A 26219-nucleotide genomic window follows, 5' to 3' on the forward strand; every position below is an offset into this window, starting at 1 on the left:
TTTCCATTCCTCTCAGCCTTCTTTTTCTCCTCAGCAGCCTGTGTTAAATCTGGCTAGGCTAGAATATGTGCTCATGTAATCCATAAGCCTCAGAGTCTGGAATCACTGGTACCACAGGCCTCCATGCCTGTTTATAATTTTGAAAGTTCTGGATTATCTTCTAATTTGTTTCTCCAGATTGCACAAAGAATTTATCTTCATAGATTTTATGTGTAGCCTCTTGTAGTTAACTTCTCAGCCAGAAGAAACATTTTATATGTTACTCAATTCCTATAAGGGTTTATGTTTTACTTGATATTGTTTCTTTGGTTGTCCTTCACTTACTTCTTTATTCTCTCTTCTACTCTCTCTATGTCCTTATCCATCTCTTTCATGGTGAATAAATGCAGCATGAAAGTGGAAAACCTGATTTTTCTTTCCTTTCTTCCATGACTCTACCCTCCTCATTAAACTCTCTTTTTCTCCATGGTGTCCTGGATGTGTTTTCAGAGTCTGGGCTGATACACTTGCATCCACATCAAACCCCAGCCTTTACCTCTAAAATTGCTCGTACCTCAGGCTACCTTACTTATCATTTCTGATATGGAACATCTGAATTTTCTTCTACCTTGTTCCTCCTAATTCTGCATGAAAATTTTCTTTGAAGATTTGACTTGTGTCACTTGAACACATTTTTGTATTCCTTTTGATATTTTTGTTGTAGTTAACTTCTGAAGTAGAAAAACGATTTTGTAGGTTATAGCATCATATAAACATTTTTATTTAGATTGATTTTGTTCCTTGGTTGCCATTCATTCATCATTCATTCACTTATGCATACTGCAGTTCCGGGAAACCAAGCCAGGCATCACTTATTCCAGAGAAAGCCTCCACCACTAAGCTCCATACACAGCCCTGGAAGTTGAGCAATTGATTATGGAAGACTTATTTTCCCCAATACCACTAAGACTAGGAGAGAAAGCCTGAGGCATACAGAATTCATTTAGCTAGCCTCAAGAGAAAGCCCAGATTTCCTGTGGTACCTGTGTGTGTGTTTGTTTCATGTGTAACACAAAGGATACTCTAACTAATCACCTGGGAATCTGAGGCTGGAGAATGGGAGGATGGCATGTTGCAAATGATCCTGGGAAACCTCATGAGACCATGTCTCATAAAAAAGGACCCATTATGGCATGGTGACACTCAGTAACCCTGCAAACATGGCACTGGAAGTAGCAAGGAGCATTCCAACTGCTATTAGTATCAGCAAGAAAAAAAGAAACTCAGCTTTTCCTTCACTGTTTCTGCAGAACTATGCCCACTGTGCCCTGGCAGATTTGCATGGGACCCACTCTGTTTTTGGTGCATAAATTTACACAGAAATATTAGTAGATAATAGAAGAAAATGGTATTGGAACACTGGGAATCAGTACTTTTGCATAGGAAGCTCTGGGAAATGTTGTTTACTGTAGTCTGCCTGAAGTTGAGACAAAATTGAAAAAACAAGATGAATTTGGTTGTTTGGAAAGTGTGAAAGCTGCCAGTGAACTCTATTCTCTTCTATCAGGAAAAGTAAGTGAAATTAATGTGGCACTTTGCAGAAAATCCAGTGCTTGTGACAAATTCTGTTATGAAGATGGGTGGTTGAGGAAGATGACACTGAGAGAAGAAGAATTTGAGAAATATGTGAAATCTGTTGGGAAGTAAAAATGGCACTCTAAGTACACTCATTCAACACAGCTGTCTTAAGTAAAAAGACACTACTTTCAATATTGATACTGGAGAAAAATACCCCTTATCTTTTCAGAAATTGCAGATAAACATAATATGCATTATTTTTACAATTTCTTATGATTTTTAGAGTAAGGTTTAGGCTCTGGTGAAATTATCTGTGGTAAAAACTATTTTTTTAAAAATTATGTAATCCAATTATGAGTCTTCATATAAGTCTTATGTAATATTGTAATTTGCTTACAACCATTCCTACATTGGGGTGAATAGACTTCATTATCTTCCCATTGGAAAAAACTAGGAGTGGAAGAAAGTGTTTGTCATACAGTGTCAGAAGAAAATACTGTCCTAATTGTATAATATACTGTATTTGTTGGTGTTTTTTTTTAATATACTAAAGGAACAGCTTTGCAGCAAGATAAGAAACAAAGTATTCAACTTACAAAAAACCAAAAAGAGTCTGGGGCTGTGAAGTGGCATGCCCCTGGTTTCCATCCTCATATCTTTTCCTTAGTTATCAATACTGTGCTGCCTTTCTTAAAGAGAGAAACCTGACTTTTTCTTCTCTATTTCTTCCATAACTCTCAATTCCTCTCAGGCCTTCTTTTCTCCAGTGTCCCAGCTGTGTTCCCCGAGGATGGGCCAGAACATCTGCACTCAGGTCAAACTCCAGCCTACGCTTCTGGATTTGTGGGTATCACAGGCTGCCATACCTACCTGTTTCTGATTTGGAAGGTTAAATTAATTTCTAAGTTGTTCCTCCTGAAACCATAAGAACTTTCTAGTTAAATATTTGACTGTCTTCTTGAAAGCATTTTGATGTTTCTTTTGACACCAACCATAGTAAATATCTCAGTTAGAAAACAATTTTTTTTTGTTACTAGCATCCCATACATGTTTTTGTTTTGACTGATTTTGTTTCTATGGTTGCCATTTACTCCTTCATTCATTCACTTATTTATTTCACACTTCTGGGAATTGAACTTCAGGCATCAAACACTCCAGGTCTCCAGTACTGGAGAGTACGCAGTTCAAGGTACAGAAGGATTTGGGTTTCCCAACAACTCTAACCCTAGAAAATACAGGCTGAGGAACCAAAATTTTATTTTTCTTCTTTAAACAGAAATCATAGAATTCTTTGATATCCATGTTCATTTTTTAAGAAATTTTCCTGTGACTAGGGTGGCTGAGATGGGAGAATATTATCGTGGACAGCCTCATGAAACCCTGCCTCAAAATTAAACATGATAGAGGCTGGGGCTCCAGGTACTGTTTACTTGGGTTCACTTCTTAGCTTCATAAAAAATAAAATTATTTTGTGCTTTTTCTTTCTCTTTTATTTCCCTATTTAATGCTGTATTTATTCCAAAAGAAATAGAAATGACTTTCTTCTCTGTCCATGATTTTCTGTTCCTTTCTCTCCTTTTTCTCCTCAGTTTTCTACTGTGTTGGATGATAAATAGGCTTCTGCTTCTGCACTCACATGACCCCCAACCTCAGTTTCTGGAAAAGCTGGTGCACAGCTGAAGTTGCTGGCACCACAGGCTACCACACAGACATTTCTTCTGGCACCAACTTCCGTTAAATTCTCCACTATCAAACAATTTTGTAGGTTAATCCCATCCCATATGTTTTTTTGCCTTATATTGTTTTCTGGTTGTTATTCATACATCTACTAATTTATACTGCAGTTCTGAAAATCTATTCCTAGGCATAACAAATCCAAAGGAATGGCTCTATCACTGAGCTCCATCCTCAGCCATTGGAGTTTTGCACCTCAAGTTAGAGGAGACTCCATGTTCCATGTTCCCCAACAATGTAAAGCTTCCAGGGTGAAAATCAGCATGAGAGATCCTCAACTTTTCCTTCATGATATCGTCCATGACTTTCCATTCTTCTCAGCTTTTCCTTTTCTCCTCAAAGTCCTGGCTGTGTTCCTCTGAGCTAGTCTTCTATACCTGCATTCATGCACTCTCCTAGTTCAACCTTCTGGAATTGCTGATACCACAAGCTTCTCCTCATGCCTGAATCTGATTATTAACAGATTATATTCTATTTTTTACTTTGATATTTCTTTTGATACCAACCACAGTTAACTTCTCTGATAGAAAAAAAAATATTGCAGGCTACAAGCATCCCATAAATGTTTTTGTTTTGCCTTATTATTTTTCTGTTGTTTTTTGGTTGCCATTCATTTACTCATTTATATTGCACCTTGGGAATCCAATCCCAGGCATGACACTTTCCAGAGATAGTCATTAACCCTGAGTCCTCTTCTAATTCCTGGGAAATTTGCATTTTAAGTTAATAGTACTCAATGTTTCCCTACAGAGATAAGCTGATGATAGACAACCAGATGCATACTGAATTTGTTTATTTAACTTAAAGATGAAACAGATTTTGTTAATTCCCACATTAGTAATTAAAGAATTGGCCCAGTGACTAGAGAAGCTGAGGCTGGAGGCTGGAGAATACATAGATGATCCAGGGAAGCAATGCCAGAACCCATCTCAAAATAAAACAAAACAGGGCTGGAGATATGGCTGAAGTGGTAGCATGCTCGCCTGGCATGCATGCGGCCCGGGTTCGATCCTCAGCACCTCATACCAACAAAGATGTTGTGTCAGCCGAGAACTAAAAAATAAATATTAAAAAAAGAATTTTCTCTCTCTCTCTCTCTCTTTCTCTCTCTTAAAAAAATAAAACAGGCAAAGACTGTGAAGTATCATGCATTTATGTTCAATCATAGACATGAAATAAATCATTTCATTCTCCTTTTTCTTATGTCTCTCCTTCGTGCTGCTTTTATTTTCTGGAGAAACTCAACTTTTCTCTGTTCCTTCTATGACTTTCTATTCCTCTCCTCATGGTCCTGACTGTTCACTCAGGGCTGCCTGGTATACCTATACTTGTGTGAACCTACAGCCTCTTCTTCTGGAATCACTGCAACATAGGCTACCACAATTATCCATGTTTATTTTTGGAAGGTCAGAATCATGCACAAAATTTATCTTCAGTGATTTAACTTGTGTCCACTTGAGTACTTTGTGATATTTCTTATGACATCAAAATATTAAAATCTTCATTAGAAAAAAAAGTTCATATGTTACTAGCATACTGTAAATATTTTTTTTGGCCTGACTTTATTTTTGGTTGCTGTTCATTCACTCACACATTTACATTACATTTCTCAGAATCATGTCCTAGGCAACACACATGCCAGGTAATGTTCTAACACGGAACTCCATTCCCAGCCCTGGAGGTGAGTCAAGGAAAGACAGCATGAGGCACACAGAATTTATCTTGCTTAAAGAGGGAGCCTAGATTCCTTTGCTACCCATGTATTATATAAAATAAACTCTGCTCAGTGACAGGGATGTTAAGGATAGAGAATGGGAGCATGCTATGTGCAATGTGATTTGGGGCAACCTTGTGAACATTTCATGAAAATATTCCAGGAAAAAAAGGCAACACAAAAAGCTCTACTTTTCCTTCTCTGTTTTTTTCCATGAATTTTCAATCCTCTGTCTATTTTTATCCATGGAGTCCCTGTTGTGTCCCCCAAGCTAGCCTCCTACACATATACTCCAGAGGTCCTCAGCAATAGCTCCTGCAACCACTAGAACAACATGCTATTATACAATTTAATTTCTAATTGTGAAAGGTCTGATTTTCTTCTAAATTGTTTTTCTTGACCACAAATGATATTTCTTTTCAAAATCTGATTTCTGTCATCTTTTTTTTAAATATCTTTATTTTATTTTTATGTGGTGCTGAGGATCGAACATAGAGCCTCACACATGTTAGGCACTGAGCCACAATCCCAGCCCTGATTTCTGTCATCTTAATTACCTTTTGATATTTATTCTGACACCATTATTTAATTTTTTTAAATTTGTATAAGACAGCAGAATGCATTACAATTCTTATTACACATATAGAGCACAATTTTTCATGTCTCTGGTTGTAATCAAAGTTTATCCACACCAATTTGTGTCTTCATACATGTACTTTGGATAATAATGGGGCACCACCATTTTGAAACACTTTACTGTAAAATGTTTTTACAGGTTAATAGTATCTCAAATCAATTGGTGCTTTATTCCTTCTCCCATCCATTCACTTTCCATATTTCTCTATCCTGATGCCTTTCGTCATGCAATAAAAATCAAACCTTAACTCTTAACACTAACCTTAAACCTCTATCCTATGCCATAAACCCTAACTTAACCCTATCCCTAACCATATTGCTAATCCTAACCCCAAAGCCAACCATTAACCTTAATCCTCTAACTCTAACCCCTAAGTCTAACCCTAAACCTTAAGTCTAATTCTCACCATAAACCTCTAACCATTTCCCTAACCCAGCCCCAACCCTTTTCCCAACAGCAAACCCCTTATCCAACCCCTAACCCAACCCCTAACCCCAATCTTAATATAAACTCTAACACTACCTACCTGAATATGGCAGAGTTCCCACTTGAACTTATGGAAGCAGCAAGTGCCCAGGTGGCTTACAACTTCTAACATGGACACAAATGAGACATTCCATGACCCTCTTCTTTGAATCATTTGCTGTAGTGGCTCACAGCAGCCAGAAAACTATTTAGTACTATCAATTCACCATAAAGCATATCTTTCAAACATATTTTAAATAATATATTTGAGCAAGCATATGACCACACATACAGGAAAAGGTAAGTGGTAAAGGGCCTGTAGCTTTTATGCCCTCCCCAGGCAGCATCCTGCCAGCACCTTCAACAACAGAGAGTCCTAGAACTCTATCTTTTTCTTTTTTGAATGCTTCATTAAGTACCCATGATTCAATAAATCATTGATCATTTGTTACCAGTTTAGCCTTCAGTTCCTCTGTTCTCCTTATATATGTGGGAAGGCTCAAGTTCAAACTCTGTAATGATGTTTTTTTTTCCCACTGAACATGGTCATCCTGTGTTGCCCAGGAGCCCTAGACCATTAATCACCTCACTGGTATCAGACAGACACATTGCTTCATAGATTGAAGAATGAGTAGCTAAGAGACAGGAAACTGAAGCAGATACCAAGAATGTATTTCTTGGCACAACAAGCCACAAAGTAGCTTCAAATTGACAAAGAACTTGAATATACACTTTTTACTAGTAAACATGAAAGATGATTAACAGGATATTGTTATTATATTAGTGTCATTATAGACATGCAAGTTAAAACTGCAGTGAAATTTCCTTACTTTTACTAATAAAGCCATAATAAAAATATTTAAAAATAACAAGTGATTTGGGGCAACCTTGTGAACATTTCATAAAAATATTCCAAGAAAAAAAGCAATCCAAAAGGTAAGCTCTACTTTTCCTTCTCTGTTTCTTCCATGAATTTTCAATCCTCTATTTTTATCCATGGAGTTCTTGTTGTGTCCCCCAAGCTAGCCTCCTACACATATACTCCAGAGGTCCTCAGCAACAGCACCTGCAACCACTGGGGCAACATGCTATTATACAATTTAATTTCTAATTGCGGAAGGTCTGATTTTCTTCTAAGATGAGCTCTACTTTTCCTACTGATTTTCTTCCAAGATAAGCTCTACTTTTGGGTAAGGATGAAGATAAATCAGCACTCTTTTATATACCTGTAACAATAAATAATGTGAAGCTTGTGTGTGGAATAGTTTGTTATTTCCTCAAAAAGTAAAAGTAGAATTATCATACTACTCAACAACTCCATTTGTATGTATTTAACCCCAAAGAACTGAAAGGAGGTATTAAAAGAAAAGTACATGTGTATACTTTCCATCTGTTAAAGTCATGAGAATGAGGGACAGGCTCAAAAGGAGTTTTAGGAAAAGAATCCTATGTATGAGTAAAAAAGGAGTGCTTTTTTCCCCCAGTTGGGCAGGTAGTGAAAGTGAGGATTGATTGTCATGGAGAAGCTTGCTGATGTCCTGATTTGCAGGTTATGTGATGGTCACCTGAGAGTATCCATTCCTACACTGAGTAAAATACATTGCAGTGTTTTACATGGAGATACAAACCTGGCATAGCAATGACCAGTGGGGAATGTGAGTGAAAGGATACAGAGCATTTTGCACCACCAATGCAGGGTTCCTGTAAGCTTAGCACTATGAGAAAGTCAACTGCTTATTAGAAACCACCATGTCAATACTATGCCAGAAAAACAGACATCAGACTTTATTAGGGAAGTTGACCCTTATAAATCCAGCTCAGCCAAATCTCAGAAATACCACTGCAAGAAAATTTTTCATTAGAAGCCACTGTGTGTGTGTGTGTGTGTGTGTGTGTGTGTGTGTGTGACATTAATATTAGAGTCTAAATTTTGGATGTTATATTAGTATAAGAAGGTCACTTAGTGATTATTATAGTGATATAAAACCAACGTGTTCATAGTAGATTAGCATTAAAGACCACAGTCTGGATATCGCTGTGAAGGCAGTAAGGTCCATGGTAAGTAAATATATTACTATTAGAGGCCATCTATTTACACTGGAAGCATACTTTGGGAAACAATGTGAATATCACATTAGTATTAAAGAGCACAATGTGTATACTGTAATAATATCAGTGACAAAGGGTCATGTATGCTTGTAATCCCAGAAGCTCATAAGGCTGAGGCAGGAGGATGGCAAGTTCAAGGCCAGCCTCAGCAACTAAGTGAGGCCTTAAGCAACTTAGAGACACCCTGTCTCAAAAAAATAAAATAAAAGGGCTGGCATGTAGCTTAATGGTTAAGTGCCCCTGGATTCAATATCTAGTACAAAAAAAAAGAACAAAAGATCAACTATTATATTAGGACTAGATGCCTCTGTGAGGACATTGTATGTGTCATGAGTGGCAGAGGATTCAATGAGGATATTATCTGCATTACAGGCCTTAGTGAGGATATTATATAGGTCAGAGGTTTCAGTTTAGATATTATATTAGTGGTAGAGTCCTGAATAAAATATTATATTAGTGTAGCAGGTCTTGTTGAAGATACTATATTAGTATCACAGGTCTCAGTAATAACACTATATGTGCTAGAGATTTCAGTGAGGATATTATATGTTTTGGAGGCTTCAGTGTGAATATTATGTGTGTCAAATACCTGACTGGGGACAATATCTGAGTATCTGAAGCCATTGTGAGAATACTATATTTGTCAGAGACCCCAGTGAGAATATTATTGAGTATCAGAGGCCCCATTGTAGAATATGATAATTATTAAAGGTTAATTGAGGATATTTGTTAGAGTACTCATTGAGAATATTATATGAGTGTCAGAGGTCTGAGTAAGTATATTATATGTGTCATAAGCTGCAGTGAGAATATATATACACCTATATATAAATTATATATTTATATAATGTATGCAAATATATATTTATGCAAATATATTATATATATGTGTATACGTGTGTGTGTGTGTGTGTGTGTGTGTGTGTGTGTGTTCTGGGGATTGAACCAAGGAGTACTTTACCACTGAGATACATCCTCAGCTCTTTTTATATTTTTATTTTGAGACAGAGCTTCACCAAATTTTTGAGGTTGGATTCAAACTTGCAATCTTCCTAACTCATGCTCCTGATTCATTGGGATTACAAGTCTATGCCAGTGTATTCAAGTTATTGAGAATATTATTGAGTGTCAAAGTCTTCAATAGGTTATTATGAGTTAGATGACTCAATGAGTATATTATATCACTCAGAGGACTCAATTAAGGTATTATTTTTGCCAGAGGCCTCAGTGAGATTATTATATGAATATCAGCAAACTCAATGAGGATAATATATGTTATGTCAAGATCATTGTATTGTCATGAGCAACTAATAAAAAAATATATGTGCTATAGTCTTAACTGATGATATTATATGAGTATCAGAGATTTCAGTGAGAATATTATGAGTGTCAAGAGAACTTGGTGAGGTTATTATATATTTCAGAGGCCTAAATGAGACGATTACATGAATGTCAAAGAGTTTTGTGTGGATATATATGTCTCATCCACCTCATTAAGAATATTACATTTGGGGCTGGGGTTGTGGCTCAGCAGTAGAGCACTTGCCTAGCACATGTGAGGCCCTGGGTTCAATCCTCAGCACCACATAAAAATACATAAAAAATAAAGGTATAATACCTTTGTGTCCAACTACAACTAAAAAATAAAAAATTAAAGAATATTACATAAGTGTCAGATAACTCAGTGAGCATATTATATGTATTAGAGTCATCACTGATCATATTACGTTTGTCAGAATCTCAGTGGTGATATTATATGAGTGTCAGAGGCCTCAGTGAGGCCAATATATACTTTAGTCCATTTAGTTAACATATTATATCTGTAAGAGGACTCACTGAGGATATTATATGTCCCCTTATATGTGTCAGAGGACTAAGTGATGAGATAAATTTTAAAGATATCAGCATGCATATCATATGTGTCAGATAACTCAGTGTGAAAATGTCAGAGGCATCAGTCAGAATATTATATGTGTAGAAAAAAGAATATTATATGTGTGCCACAGATCTTTTCAGAGTCTCAGTGAGTATACTGTATCTGGTAAAGGCTACAATGAAGATACTATATTAGTGTCACAAACTCAGTGTTGATATTACATGAGATATAGAACTGAGAGAGGATGTTATATGTGTTAGAGAACTCAGTTAGCACATTATATGTGTCAGAAACCTCAGTGAGAAGATTGTATTCTTTAGAGGTTTTAGTGTAGATAGTGTATTAAACAGAGGCCTCAGTGAGATCATTGTATGGATTAGAGGCCTCTATGAACATGATATTTGCTATAAACCTCAGTGAAGATATCATATGAGTGCCACAGGCTTCAGAGAAGATATTATATAGGTAAGGGCCTTAAATTGCATATTAAATGTCAGAGCACTGAGTGAGGACATTATAGATGACAGAGGCCTCATTACATGAGTGTCAGAGGAATCAGTGAAAATATTATATGAGTGTTACAGACCTCAATGAGTATATTCTGTAAAATGCCTCAGTGAGGCATTACATCTTTTACATAGATGGAGCTTCACTGAGGACATTATATGAAGATCAGAGAACTCAATTAGAATTTTATATAAATTGAAAGCCCTGACTAAGAATATTATGTATATCAGAAGTTTCAGTCCTCACTGAAGCCCTTATTGTTTGTTAGAGACTTTAGTAAGCATAGTAAATTTGTTAGAGTCTACAGGAGGATATTATGCGTCAGAATCCAGAGCAAGGCTATTACCTGAGTGTGAGTAGTATATGTATTAGAACCCTCAATCACACTGTTATATGACTATGAACATTCTTATATGAGAAAAATATCTGAGTGCAAGAGGCCTTGCTGAAGGTATTGCATGTGTCTGAGATCTCAGTATGTTCAATCTATGGCTCAAAGGTCTCAGGAAAGAAATTCTATGTGTCAGAGGCCTCACAGAGGATAAAATAGAAATGCCAGGCTACTGAGAGAGAACATTAATTGTGTTAGAGTCCTCAGGGAAGAAGGTATACTAATGTCACATACTTCAGTGAGGGTATTACTGTGTTGAAGGCCTTGGCATTTGTACTGCTTGGGTGAAAGTCCCAAGTGGAGCTACTGTCTGTGTCAGAGACCTCAAGGAGACACTTAAAAGTGTCAGAGGACCTCAGGGATTTAGAGGCCACAGGGAGTATATTATATATGTCAGAGTCTTCAGAAAGATATTACATGAGCCCCAAATCTCATTGAGGTTATTAACTGAGTCAGAGGACTGAACACTGGTACTTCATTGTTGTCAGAGGTCTCAGCAGAGGATAGATTGCTTTTTAGAGGGGTAGGAGAAAATATGTTTTCCTGAGGCCACTGTGACGATACCATGAGTCAGAGGCTTCAGTGTGGGTAGAACGTATGAGAACCTGAGTGAAGATTTCATAAACCTCAGGGGGATTATGATGGAGTGTCTCAGAACTCAGTGAATAAAATCTGTTAGTGTCAGAAGCCACATGAGGAAATTCTATGCATTGAAACCTTCTATGAGTATATTATATGGGTTTCAGAACTCTCAGAGAAAATATCACGATTCTAAAAGCTGTGAGTGAGGATATTTTAGAGCATCTTTAGGAAGTTGCTTACAAGTGTCTGTATACTCAGTGAAATAAAATATGAATATCAGAGGCCGCAGTGTGTATAGGATGCAAATGTCAAAGGAGGACCCATTGTGAATATCCTATCAGGGATAAGACCACCAGAAGTGTTCTATTTGAGTAGTCACCATCAGAACAAGGATATTACATGGGTCATAGTCATTAGTGTGCCAATGGTAAGAGTAAGAGGCCTTTGCAAATATATGCCTTCGATACTTGATGTGGAAAGTTAATGCCAGAGTGAGGCTATTAGTTGAGTTTTAGAGGCCTCAGCAAGAATCATATATGTGACCCAGAAATCAATAATGAAATATTATCCAGCTACAGGCCTCACTGAGGATGAGTCAGGGGCTTCATTGAGATTAATCAATGATTGCCACAGGACTCAGCTAGGGTATTGTCTCTGAGGTCTCAGTGAGTTGAATACAAATGTCCAAGAACTCAATGTATCTAATATGTTTCAGATCCCTCAATCACACTATTACATGACTATGAACATCCTCAGTGAGGAAAATATCTGACTGCAAGAGGCATAGCTGGAGGCATTGAATGTGTCTGAGATCTTATTATGTTTAATCTATGCCTCAAAGATCTCAGGGAGGAAATCCTGTATAAGAAGTCTCACATAGAATGTGACAGGAGTGCCAGGCTACTCAGTGAGAACATTATGAGTGTTAGAGCCCTCAGGGAAGAGGCTATAGTGTCACACCCCTCAGTGGGGATACAATGATGTCAAAGGCCTGAGCATTTGTACTGCTTGGGTGAGAGTGCTGCATGGAGAGTGTCTGTGTCAGAGACCTCAAGGAGACACTTAAAATGTCAGAGGAGTCTGTGTTGACAGAAAGATACTGTCTGAGCCCTCCATGATTTTTAAATATGACTAGACAATCAGGAAATCTGCCAGTGAGGCTCTTAGGTGTGCCTGAGCTCTCATTGAGATATTAACTGAGGGAGAGACAGAGGCTTGAGGGAGAATATTATCTACATCCACCAAGCCTCTGTGAATATGTGATATTAAGTGTCAGAGGCAACTGGGAGGAGAGGACATGAGTGTCAGAGCCCTGAGTGAGTTTATTATACATGTGACAGAAGAATTTATGAACTCAGTGAGATGATCAAGGAATTTCAGAGCCCTCAATAAGTACACAATATTGAGTGTCAGAGGAGGACACACTGAGGATATTTCCTGAGTGTCAGTGACCTCCATGAGAATGTTCCATGAGTGCTGCAGGCCTGAGTGAGGATATATATGTGCTGTAATAGGAAGAGACCTGTGTTAGCCTATTATATGTGACAGTGCCTTCATATGGACATTTAGTGTCAGAGTCCAGAGGGAGGCTATCACCTGAGTGTCTGAATCTTCATTGAGAATAATACATTTTTCAGAAGATGTACTGAAGATGTTTGGTCAAAGTCAGAGGCCTTAATAAGGATGTGATAGGTGTCAAAGTCTTCATTGAGATTATTTTGTTATTACTATAGGTCTCAACCAGGGTATTTTCTCTTAAGAGGCCTCAGAGAGTTGAGTATATGTGTTAGAGACTAGGGGTGGAGAATGTAGGTATCATAGCCTCACTCACTGTTATGTGACTATGAAGGTCCTTAGTGAAAAAAATTTTGACTAGGAGAGGTGTTATTGAAAATAGTTTCCTCAATAAGTATATTATAGAGATGAAATTTCTAGTTAGTAAGTTTTTTAAATTTTTTTAGTTATACATGGTCACACTATTTTATTTTGTTTATTTATTTTTATGTGGTGCTGAGGATCGAACCCCCGTGTAAGGCAAGCGCTCTACTGCTGAGCCACAACCTCAACCCTCCAGTGAAAAACTTCTATGTGTCAGATGTCTCATTGAGAATAATGGTGGGAATGCCAAGGTACCCAGTGAGGACACCGTATGTGATGGAGTTTTCAGGGTTGAAAGAATATCAGTGTGAAAGGCCTCAGTGAGATTATGAAATGAGTATCAGATGCCTTAATGACCAAATCTTACATGGAAGAGAATTTATTGAGAAGATGATTTTTCTCAGACTGGTCTGTGAGGAAAATATGGGCTCAAATGACTCAGTCCCTACTCTACAAAGGTTGGAGCTCTCTGTGGGGATTTCATATGTGTCAGAGACCTCAATGAGACACATGCATGTGTCAGAGGACTCATTGTACATACTATGTAACCTTTGGAGGTATCACTTATATTTTGAATATCTATCAGAGCATTAATCTGTGAAGATATCAGGTGCCCCAGAGCACTTGGTAAGATAGTACTTAAGTGTTAGAGGTCTCATGGAGGTCATTATCTGAGCTTGAGAAGCCTAAGGTGGATATTATATTCATTTCATTGTCCTGCATGAGGATGATATCCACTGCAGAGTCCTCAGGCAGTATGTTACCAGTGTGAGTGGACTCAGTGCTATATGATGTGAATGTCAGAGGCCTCAGGGAGGAATCATGGGAGTTTCAGAAGAGGATACATTGAGGATATGATATGAGTATCAGATACCTGCTTCAGGCTATTATAAAAGTGTCCAAGGCCACAATCAGTATATCTTATGTGTCAGAAACTTCAGTGATAACACTGTATTTGACATAGGCCTCTGTGAGCATATTGTAGGTGGCCGAGGCTTCTCATGGAGATTAAGTGTCAGAGTCTAGAGCCAGGGTGTTACCAGACTGTCTAAGGCCTCAGTAACAATATGAACATGACCAAGGTCACAGTTTAGATATATTATTGATGTCACAGGCCTCTGTGAGGATGTGATATGTGTTCAAGGCTTCAGTGAGAATGTGATGTGTTTGTCACAGGCCTCACATTGGATATTATACTTCATAGAGGCTGCAGTAAACTTACTATACCTGTCAGAGGCCTCAGGTTTCTCCTATGAAAAGAGGTCTCCATAAGTATATGATGGCTGTCAAAAAGATTCTAAGTGGAAGAGACCTCTGTTAGCCAATTACATGTGTCAGATGTCTCCAATACTACATCATTAATATAGGGGCCTCAGTAAGCCTCTTCTAGGTCCTGTAGGTCACAATGTTGATACTGTATGTGTCAAGTCCTCAGGGAGTTAGAGGCCTAAAGGAGTATATTATATCTGCCAGAGGTTTAAGGTAGGATATTAAATGCTCCTGACTCTTCAGTGAGGCTATTAACTGAGTCAGCGGACTCAGCATTGATACTTCATTGCTGTCAGAGGCCTCAGTGAGAACACTATTAGGGTCACAGACCTCATCGAGTCAGAAGTCTTAGTGACAATGGAGGATATGTCAGAGGCCTGAGGATATCACATGCATCTGGATCTTCAGAGAGAATATTTTGTGTGTCAGAGGCCTCAGCATGTATATGGGCTATAGGCCTCAGTATTGATATTACATGAGCATCAGAAGCCTGAGGGAAGAGGCATTGAATGTGTCCTGAGGGAGGACATTCAAAATGTGTCTGAGGCCTAGCTGAGGATAGTTTGCTTTTTGAAGGGCTAAGGGAAGATATTGTTTGTCAGAGGCCCCAGTGCAGATACCAGGTGTTAGAGGCCTTAGTGTGGGTAGAAGGTGTGAGAACCCTGAATGAAGATTTCATTTATTTCAGAAGCCTCAGTGAGACTACAATGTTATTATCACAGGACTCAGTGAATATACTAGGTTAGTGTCAGAGGACAAGAAAGGACTCTCTATACATCAGAATCCTCTGGGGGTTTATTATATGGATTTCAAAGACCTCAGGGAAGATATCACGTGATTTTTGGAGCTGTGAGTAGGGACATTTTAAGTTTCAGAGTCCTCAGGAAGTTGATTAAGGGTGTCAGTAGCTTCAGTGTGATTGTATATGAATGTCAGATGCCTCAGTGAGTATGGGATATGAATGTCAGAGGAGGCATGGAGGATATCCTATCAGGGTCAGAGACACCCAGGAGAATTCTATATAAATAGCATAGCCCAAATGAGGATATTGCAGGGGTCAGAGTCCAGTGTAACTATGGTAAGAGTAGGAGGCCTCTGTAATCCTATCATATACCTTAGAATCTTCATGTGGAGATTTACTGTCAGAGACCAGAGCAAGGCTATGAACTGATAGTCAGAAGCCTCAGTGAAAATCATACATGTGATCCAGGACTCTGTGAAAACATTATGTCCAAGTCAGAGGCCTCAGTGAGAATGGGTCAGAGTCTTCATTGAGCTTACTCCATGATTGCCACAGGACACAGTTAGGACATGTTCTGTGTTCAGGGCCTCAGTAAGTTGAGAACATACATCTGAGGACTCAGTGTGGATAATATATGTGAGAGAATCCCCAGTCACACTAATATATGATGTAAACATCCTTAGTAAGGAAAATATTTGATTGGAATAGACCTTGTTGAAGGCACTGCATATGTTTGACATCTTGGTATGTATAATCTATGGCTTAAATGTCTCATGAAAGAAATCCTATGTGTCTGAGGCATCACAGAAAATATTATGGAAGTGCCAGGCTACTCAGTAAGAACATTGCATGTGTTAGAGTCCTCAATGAAGAGAGTATACCACTGTCACATCCCTCAGTAGGATATTACAGTGTGGAATGCCTCAGCATTTGTACAGCTTGGGTAAGAGTCCTCTGTGGAGTTATTGTCTTTGTCAGGACTTCAAGTAGAAACTTAAAAGTATCAGAAGGATCTGTGTTGATAGGAAGGTACTTTCAGAGTCTTCAGTGATTTTTTAAATATTTTAGACAATAGGGGTCTTTGTCAGTGAGGCTCTTAGGTGTGCCTGAGCTCTTGCTGATATATACACTGATGGCCAAGAGGATTGAGGATATTTTTTGAGTCCCACAAGTCTCTATGAATAAGTTGTGTAACTGTCAGAGGAACAAGGGAGGAGAGGATATGAGTGATAGAGATCAGAGTGAAGATATTGTACACTTAAGAATCCTCAATAAATAGAATAGGAGTGTTTATGGACTCAGTGAGATAATCAAGAAATGCCAGAGGCCTCAGTGAGTATCTGATGTGTCAGAGAAGGACTCACTAAGGATATTACATGAGTGTCAGAGACCTCCATAAGAATGTTTCTTAATTGCCATAGGCCTGAGTCAGGACATATATGTGCTGTAATAAGAAGAGGACTCTGTTAGCATATTATATGTGAAAGTTCTTTGAGGATCAAAAGCCTGAGTGAGAATAATATATCTGTAAGGGGACATTCTGAAGATATTCTGTCAAGGTCAGAGGCCCCAGTGAGGATGTGATATGTGTCAGACTTCACTGAGTTTATTTTGTTATCACCACAGGCCTCAATTAGGGTTGTTAAATATTTGTGTCAGAGGCCTCAGGGTAGATAGTATAAGTGTCTGAATCCTCACTTACTATTTTATATGACTGTGAGGTAAAGAAAACTTCTGAATATTAGAGGCCTTCCTGAGGATTTTGTCCTCAGTGAATATATTTTAGGGCTCAGAGTTCTCAGTGAGGAAATTCTATGTGTCAGAGGCCTCCTTGAGAATAATGATGGCAGTGCCAGGGTACCCAGTGAGGACATTGTATGTGATGAAGTTTTCAGGGTAGAGAGAATATCAGTGTGAAAGGCCTCAGTGAGATTATGAAATGAGCACCACAGGCCTTTGTGATGATCTAATATGTGTAAGAGGCCTCACTGAGAATAGAATCTCTCTCAGAGGTCAGTGAGGAAAATACGGGGTCAAATGACTCATTCCATACTGTACATAGGATGGAATCCTCAGTGGGGATTTTATATGTGTCAGAGACATCAATGAGACATATATGTCTCTGAGGACTCATTGTACCTCATGTTACCTACAGAGGCCTCAGTGACTTTTGGATGACTCTCAGAGGGTCTAAATCTGTGTGGACTTCCGGTGCACCTGAGCACTCAGTGTGATATTCCTTGAGTGTCAGAAGCCTTGATTAGGATATTTCTGAATGACAGAAACCTCAGGGTGGATATTATATTGACCTCACTGTCCTGTATGAGGATGATATCCATTTCAGAGTCCTCAGTAAGAATGTCATTAGTGTTTTGGGACTCAAATGAGATAGGGTGTGAATGTCGGAGGCCTCAGGGAGGATTCATGTTAGCATTAGAGGAAGACTCACTGAGGATGTGATATGAGTGTTAGAAACCTTTCTGAGGCTATTATAAAAATATCCCAGGCCTGAGTGTGGTTATTTTATGTGTCAGAGGCTTCATATGGATATTAATTGTCAGAGTCCAGTGCCAGGGTATTACCAGAGTATCTGAGGCTTCACCAACCCATCCCCTTGAATGGGATCAAGGTCACAGTACAGATATCCTGTTCATGGCAGTGGCCTCAATGACGATATGTGGAAGATTCCTCAGTGACAATATAAAGTGTTTGTCACAGGCTTCACTTTTAACATTATATTTCGTAGAGTCGGCAGTAAACTTACTATACTTGTCAGAGGCCTCAGTTTTCTCCTATAGAAAGGGGCCTCTGTGAGTACATGATGGCAGTGCCAGAGGCATCAAGAAGACATTCTAAGTGGAAGAGACCTCTGTTATACAATCATACATCTCAGATGTCTCCAATACTTTATTGTTAGTATTAGAGACCTCAGTATGCCTCTTATAGATACTGTAGGTGTCAATGGAGACATTGAATATTTCAAAGACCTCAGGAAGTTAGAGGCCTCAGGGAGTATATTATACCTGTCAGATGGTTCAGGGAGTATTTTAAATGCACCAGCCACCTCAGCAAGGCTATTCCTAAGTCAGATGTCTCAGTACCAGTACTTCATTATTGTCAACAGCCTCAGGGAGGATACCATTAGGGTCACATGCCTCAGTGAGAATACTAAATGCATTTGAATCCTTACTGACAATGGGACTTGTGTCTAAGGACTTACGATATCATATGTTTTAGAGGCTTCTCTGAGAATATTATAGTTGTCAAAAGAGTCAGTCAGTAATATATTATACGTCAGAGTCCTCAGTGAAGACAGTGCCTTTTTAAATAGTTTCATGTGTTTAGTGAGAGCTTTGAATAAAAATGTTATTGTGTTTCAGAGGCCTCAATGTGGTTTTTCCTTATTTGTCATAGGCTCTCATGGATATTTTATGACTGACAAAGGCCTCAGTAATGATATTGAGGATGTTAGAAACCTCTGTGAGGACATTATGTCAGAGCCGTCATTGATTATATGTGTAGAGGACTCATTGAGAATATTATATGTGTCAAAGAACCTAGTTTTTATGTGAATTTTAGAGATCTCATTGAGAATATTTTTATGTGACATAGGCTTCCACAAAAATTTCATATGTGTGTCAAATGCCTCAATGAAGATATTACATTTTTCCTAGTTCTCTGTGAGGATATCTTATGAGTGTGAAGGTTTGACATGTTATCTTCTAGGGGTCTCAATGTGTATGTGATATCAGCCAGTGGTATCATTAATGATATTTATTGATATCATACTCATATTATTTCAGTGCATACTATATATGTTAGAGTCTTCATGAGGATATTATATTGTATTTAAAGCCCCAGTGAAATGTTTTATAAGTGTAAAAGGCTTAATTGAGGGTATTATACTACTCTTTCCTGTTAAAAGAAAACAGGAAACAATAGAAAGAACTCCCAGTGGAAAGAATGGTCAAAGCTATTCCCAAAGGCTTCAAGCAGGATGAAGTAAGCAACAAAGTACTATAGAGTTGGATAACAAACAAAATCTTGGAGTAAATATCCAGATGCTCATTTTATTTACAAATAAATGACTAAACAGATAAACAAAAGAGGCCAAATAAAACCCTCTTATGTAGAATTTCAAAAAATTGAGGTGGACATTTGGCCCCCAAGGAGTTAGGCCTAACTTCCCACTTCTTAAGAGGGGGCTGTGCATAGTGACTTACTCCAAAACAATATATATATAATGTGTACATGTAGAGAAACATAACTTCACAGTGAGAAATCTGGCAAACACTACATCAGTCAGGTGAGCACCTTGAGGATATGAAATGAAAAACAGCACTTCATCTGTAATCCACTTTCCCCAATCCATAACCTGTCTACATATGAGAAAAACATCAACTGAAAATCTAAAAAGTACCTGACAGGTACTCCTCAACTGTCAGGTCCGCCTCAACCATCAAGGGCATCAGAGAAAGGAAGGTCAGAGAAACTGTCGCCACCAAGAAAAGCCTATGGAGACAGGATGACTGTCTTGCAGGATCTTGGATGGGGTCCTGGAACTGAAAGAGGCTGTACTGAGAATCCAAAGGAAACACAGACATTAGTTAATAAGAGCATATCAGTATCTGTTTATCATGAAAAATTATGTATAAAGTTAACACATCTGAGATAGCTCACGTAAATCATAAGAGAAAAAAACTGGGAAGAAGTTATATAGTAGATCTCTGCATTTTCTTTGCAATTTCTGCATAAACATAAAACTACTCTAAAATAAAATCTTAAGACATGGCTATATTTTTTCAAACACCTGCTCATTTAATTACTCAGAATGTTAATTACTAATAATTGACAATCTTAAGTAGTTCTGCATTTTGTTAAGAGCATTTATAACAAAAATATGTCAAACTAACATAATGTAAGATAAGTACTTATTTTATATGTTTTATGTTAAAGTAATAATATGTTTAAACTTATTTATCATTATTTATTTTGCTATTGCTAGGTTCTAGATTTTCTCTCTAAAAATTTTAAAACTTTAGAGAAAAAAATCTACATTTTAGTGACACTATTTCAAGTCATGGTTGAATTTTTTCAAAAGAGTCATGATAATAAATATGTTACAAGAGCAGATTGATTCATTGTGAATGAATCATTCATCCTAAAGAATTCTTATCTTTCATTTGTTTCTATGTATACCCTTTAACAGTAATAGCATAAAATGTTTGCCACTGGGAAAAATATTCAAACAAAAAATGTAAACAGAATTTGTGACAATAACATATAATGCTTTCTAAAAATTTAAAATTTAAAAGAATATGAAAGTCAGTTTCCTCCATGATGTTCTTCAGAATAGGTAAAACTAGAAAAACATCAATGGAAGCATGGTTTATGAGTGATCTTAGATATTTTATGGAGAAATTATATTTTAGAAATCACAAAAAATAATGTGATGCCCAAACTCTTGAATGTTTTCAAATGTAGCTGAATTTCTATGTAAGTTTTTCATTGATATAGCTAGTCATAAAGCTAATAAGAGCAAAGAATATATGGGGCTGGGATGTAGCTCAGTGGTGGCATACCTTATACATAATTCAGGAGGCCCTGGGTTTGATCCCTAGCACCACAAAATTAAAAAAAAAAAAATCAGTGCCTTATTTGTGCAATCAAATAGAAAATGAACAATTACCACTCTTAGGAAAATGTTAAGCCTGAAAAACAGTTAAGAATCAAAATACTCTTACAATAGAAATAGCCTATTGTGAGCAGATGTGTCACATCATAAAGTATATTCACATTAAATATGCTCTCAGAACAATAAAAAAGACTTTTATGACAATTTAGAAGGAGAAAATGGCTATAATATAGATTAGAAAATTATTAAGAAATTAGAAACATGAGGTGAGGGGCTGTGGGCACAGAGAGCGGCTGGCCTAGGCTTGGCGGGTGGAAGGGTCCCTCCTGCAGGGTTTGTGGAGTGAGCCGGGCGCACAGGGGTGGTTGTGTTGTGTCCCCTCTGGCTGTCCGTCTTGAGAAAGAGCTGAGTGGGCAGGAAGGATGGAGGACCAAGGGTAGTTGCCGCGGAGGTGTACTGGAGGTGTTCTGAGTGCTCGGAGGCCCTCGTAGGAGGAGTGACCCAGGAATCCCTGAGCTCGGGAAGCTTGGGGGTGTGGAGAGGAGAAGCCCTTCCTCAACCAACGCCCAGAGCTTGGCGGATCCGATGTTGGGCTGCAGAAATGCTCTGTGTGGCGGGTGGGGTGTGGGTGGTCTTTTTCCTCGGCCCATCTTGCACATCATGCACGCCAGGAAGTGAAAGGGGTGCGGCCTCTGGACACCTCTTCAGCTCCCTTGTGACCTGTCTTGTAGGGGTATCCTGCAATCGTGTAGGAATAGGAGACCCTGGCAGAGCCTTGCACTCAGGACAGCAATGATGACACTGAAGAGGTTTCATTGTTTGATGCAGAAGAAGAGAAAACTAATAGACCAAAATCCAAAATCCGACATCCAGTGGCATCATTTTTCCATTTGTTCTTCCGAGTCAGTGCCATTATAGTCTATCTTCTCTGTGAATTGCTCAGCAGCAGCTTTATTGCTTGAATGGTGACAATTATCTTGTTGTTGTCATGTGACTTTTGGGCAGTGAAGAATAGAACGTCACAGGTAGAGACTGATGGTAGGCCTTGGGTGGTGGAATCATATTGATGAGGATGGAAAGAGTCATTGGGTGTTTGAGTCCAGGAAGGCATCTCCTCAGGAGAATAAAACTCTTTCAGAAGTTGATTCAAGAATCTTCTGGTTAGGACTAATTGCCTGTCCAGTGCTATGAGTGATATTTGCCTTTAGTGCTCTCTTCTTCTTCAGAGTAAAATGGTTGGCATGGTTATCATGGGTGTGGTGCTACAGGGTGCCAACCTGTATGGTTACATTAGGTGCAAGTGGGCAGCCGGAAGAATTTAACCAGCATGGCTACCTGGTATCTTGGAATGCAGTTTTTAAAACAAAACACCAGAAATGAACAGACTTCTTGAATAGAGAGAAAATTATGTTTTCTGTGATACTGGGGAATGGCCAAAGAGATTCTTGATTATGAATTGTTTAGAGCTCAGTCCAGTTGCAAAAAGGAGCATTGATTTTTTGTTTTGTTTTCACTTACAAAGTTACTATAAAAACTGGTTTCTTTTTTAAACAAAGTTTTAATTTTCTTTTTCTAGTAGTTGAGGCTGGGAAGTATGATATCATTAAGAACATTGCCAGAATTTATTTTAGGTGTGCATATGTATGCATATAGTAATGTATCCGTATGTCCCAAATTAATGTGTTAGTTTACATATGTTAAAGAGATATTTGCATTTTGATCCATAGAATATAGGATGTTCTTAATCTATCTCAAAGGTATGTGTGTTTACATACTATTTCTATAGGTTATTTTCAGAAATAAGTTGATTCCATTATAAAGAGTAAACACTTGGCTTGTGTATGAGTTAAAAAGTTAGAAAAAATGTTAATTTTAAATATATACTTCATGTTGAAATTTCTTACGTTAGACATGCACAAGTGAAAAACAAATTCAGGCTGGTAGTGTTAACTAGTTTCTAAAATTTTCTTTTATTTTTATACTTAAGGCCTAACTAATAAATGGAATCTTTATAGTTTATGTTTAAGGGATACCCAGGGATTGCTGTTGATCTATTGATTTCATGGAAAGGATAGTCATATTTTATTTTGGAACTTCCTGGAAACTCTTCAGTGGTCTCTGGACTAATAAAATCTTTTAGTACTAAATGAATATTATTCTTATGTCATAGTAAAAATAATCATTTAAATACTTGGCATAATAAATGCCTAAAGACATTTTATGAATCTATTTTTTCTTGCTATAATGGGGATATTGTAAATCATACATTTGTATTAATAATTTTTCTTAAACAAGGCAATATATTTAACTGTAAACTAAACCAATCTACAAATTATTGTAGGCAGTTGTAAATTCTGTTGAGATACTGGAAACTTTGTTGGGGTCTTTTTATCAGCAGATTATGTTGTGAATGTATCTGTACATTGTTAAAATATTTTTAAAAATGTTTTGTTTTAGTTGAATAAATGTGTATTGGAGTGAAAAAAAAGAAATTAGAAACATGATAATGACATAAAAATTCTCTAGGCCATACTAGGCACTTTGAACTGTAATCACAGCTATTTTGGAGACTGAAGCAGGAGGATCACAAAGTTTGAAGCCAGCCTCAATACCTCAGGAACTTAGCAAAATCCCATCTCAACATAATATTAAAAAAGGGCTGAAATTCATTGCTTGCCTAGCATGGTCAAGGTTATGAGCTTAATTCTCATCACCATAAATAAATTTAAAAGAATAACTCCAAATCAAGCATATAATATGAGACAACTGGGGCATTTATAGAAGAGGGTGGAAAACATTATGTTGAACACCCCAAAATAATAAAACTATATTTAATTATTTTTCAGCTCATGATATTAACATGTCTAATCTCCACTTATATAACTTCATTAAAATATGGTAAATAGTGTATGTACTTTTTTTAATGATTTCAAAATATGAATTATACTCAACTGTATTCTAAAAACTACCTTTGAAACACATAGAGCACCAGCATTTATATACAATGAAATCAGGCCATTTCCTACACAAAATAATATTTAGTAAGTACTAATATATACACACATTATTTCAAAAGAAATTAAAATTGATGAAATCAAAAGGTCACTGGTATGCTTTTAAATGATATTTTGAATATATGAGAAACACTTAATATATTGAGTTCTCCAAAAAGAACTTCTGACAATATATAAAGCATGCTTATTAGAAGGTCAATTACCTTGCTTGCAAGGAGTAAGAGAAACTAACTACTTGATGAATGTAAGACTTTAATAAGATATACGAATATGCTTTCTAAATTTGAAAAAGTAGAAAATGTCTGTGTAAAAAAGTCTATTTTTGGTAAATGTATCTTTTTTTTAAAAGAATCTATTGGCTTTTCTCTTACACACTGTAATTATTTCAGTGGTTTTAAGCTGGAATATCATGTAATATCAATAGCTGGAATTTTAAAATATCACCATCCTCTTTCTTCCTATAAAATTGATTAGCAAATTTTGCTTAGAATAATTTCAACCCAATTTGGAAAAGATCTCTGTGTGTGTGTGTGTGTGTGTGTGTGTGTGTAAATACATAATATTTTGAACAATTCCCCTGACACTTGGGTCCTGTCAAAGACATATTATCTGTGTGTGGTGCTGGAATGGAACCCAGGGACTCTCACATGTTAAGCAAGATCTCTGCCACCAAGTTACACACACTGTCCCAAAGACCTTAATAAGAAAAAGATAATTAAAACTTTTTGAGATAATGAGAACTGTCAAACAAGATAATTCAATCAAAACAAGGTAAACTAAAAAGTATATTTAAAAATATTGTTGATAAAAATAGCAGAAGTTCAAAGTTAGAGAAGAAATTAAAAATCAAACTGCAGAAACCTACTACATAAAATTGGAAACCTAGAGGGAATAGGTAATTTCCTAGTTAAAAAAACACATTAATAAAAGATTAAAATAAGAAAACTATGAATGATCAATCAGCTAAAAGTTTAAAATGATGCTTACAGATCTCCCATTGGGACAAAAACCAGGAACATAGGGGTCCACGGTTGAGTGTTAACTGACTTTTAACAAATTCCAGATTTACTTAAAATGTTCATGATCTATGAGGAAAGAATGAAATCATTACTTAAAATAAATACTTCAATTAATTAAAATTAATTTCCTCAATTAACTTTGTGGTATAATACCAAAGCATTATATAGTCAAGATATTTCAGCAGATGTAGAAAGTCAACACAGTATTTAGCATACCATTACAAATACACTGCCAAATAAACTGACTTGCTCAACCAAAGACAAAATGTATTCTCAGTCAAAATTTTGATTAATTTAGTTCCATAAAATCCATTAACTATTTTTTCACAAATTCTGGCTTATTAGAAATAACATATTTAAACTTAAATAACCTTGTGGGTTTCATACATCTACTTTTCCATTTTTTAATATTTTTCCTGCTTTAACACAGTAAAAATAAGCAGTTAGAACAATTCCTCCTCCCTCTGTGCCAGAAATCATCCAAGTAGCTGTGTTTTGATGACAAGTAATCAGAGCCTCTTGAAGGTATGTTTCCCCAAAGTAAACCTTGCTGAAATAATGAAGGAGAGCAAGGCTCCCTCCTCAGCTCTCAAATGGGCACAGGGAGTGAATCTGCTTTCTCTTCACACTTCCCACCTTTTCCTCACCTGCCGCCTATTTATCCAGAAGTTTCTGGAAGGTCTCTCTGAGACCTTGCCTATAGACATGACCCACAGAATCCTCAAGCCAGGATCTCTCTAAGGCTAGTCTGAGAAAAGCGTCCCTGTAGATATGACTCAGTGTCTGCAAGCGAGGCATCCCTCTGAGGTTGCTCTGAGGAGAAGGAGCTCTGGATGACCCTACACACATGACCCACAGTGTCTCCAAGACAGGCATCTGCCTGAGGATAGTCTGAAAAGAATGGAGCTCTAGGTGTCCCTATAGCCTTAACCCACAGCTGGTCTTAGAACGGAGTTATAGCCTTGATCCACAGTGTCCCCAAGCTGTGAGTCTCACTGAGGCTAAAGAGAAGGGACCCTAAAGTCCCTGTAGACACAACACAAAGTGCCCCAAGCTGGGAGTATTCCTGAGTCTGCTCTAAGAGGAAGCT

At 37.4% G+C, this 26219-nt stretch overlaps 1 pseudogene; it reads left to right on the forward strand.

Moving 5' to 3' along the window:
* The first annotated feature begins 22058 nt into the window (after positions 1–22058).
* LOC143641510 (Golgi apparatus membrane protein TVP23 homolog B pseudogene) lies at positions 22059–22489 on the forward strand (annotated as a pseudogene).
* Positions 22490–26219: the final 3730 nt, after the last annotated feature.

This window comes from Callospermophilus lateralis, chromosome 3 (genome assembly GCF_048772815.1).
Source record: "Callospermophilus lateralis isolate mCalLat2 chromosome 3, mCalLat2.hap1, whole genome shotgun sequence".
NCBI lineage: Eukaryota > Metazoa > Chordata > Mammalia > Rodentia > Sciuridae > Callospermophilus > Callospermophilus lateralis.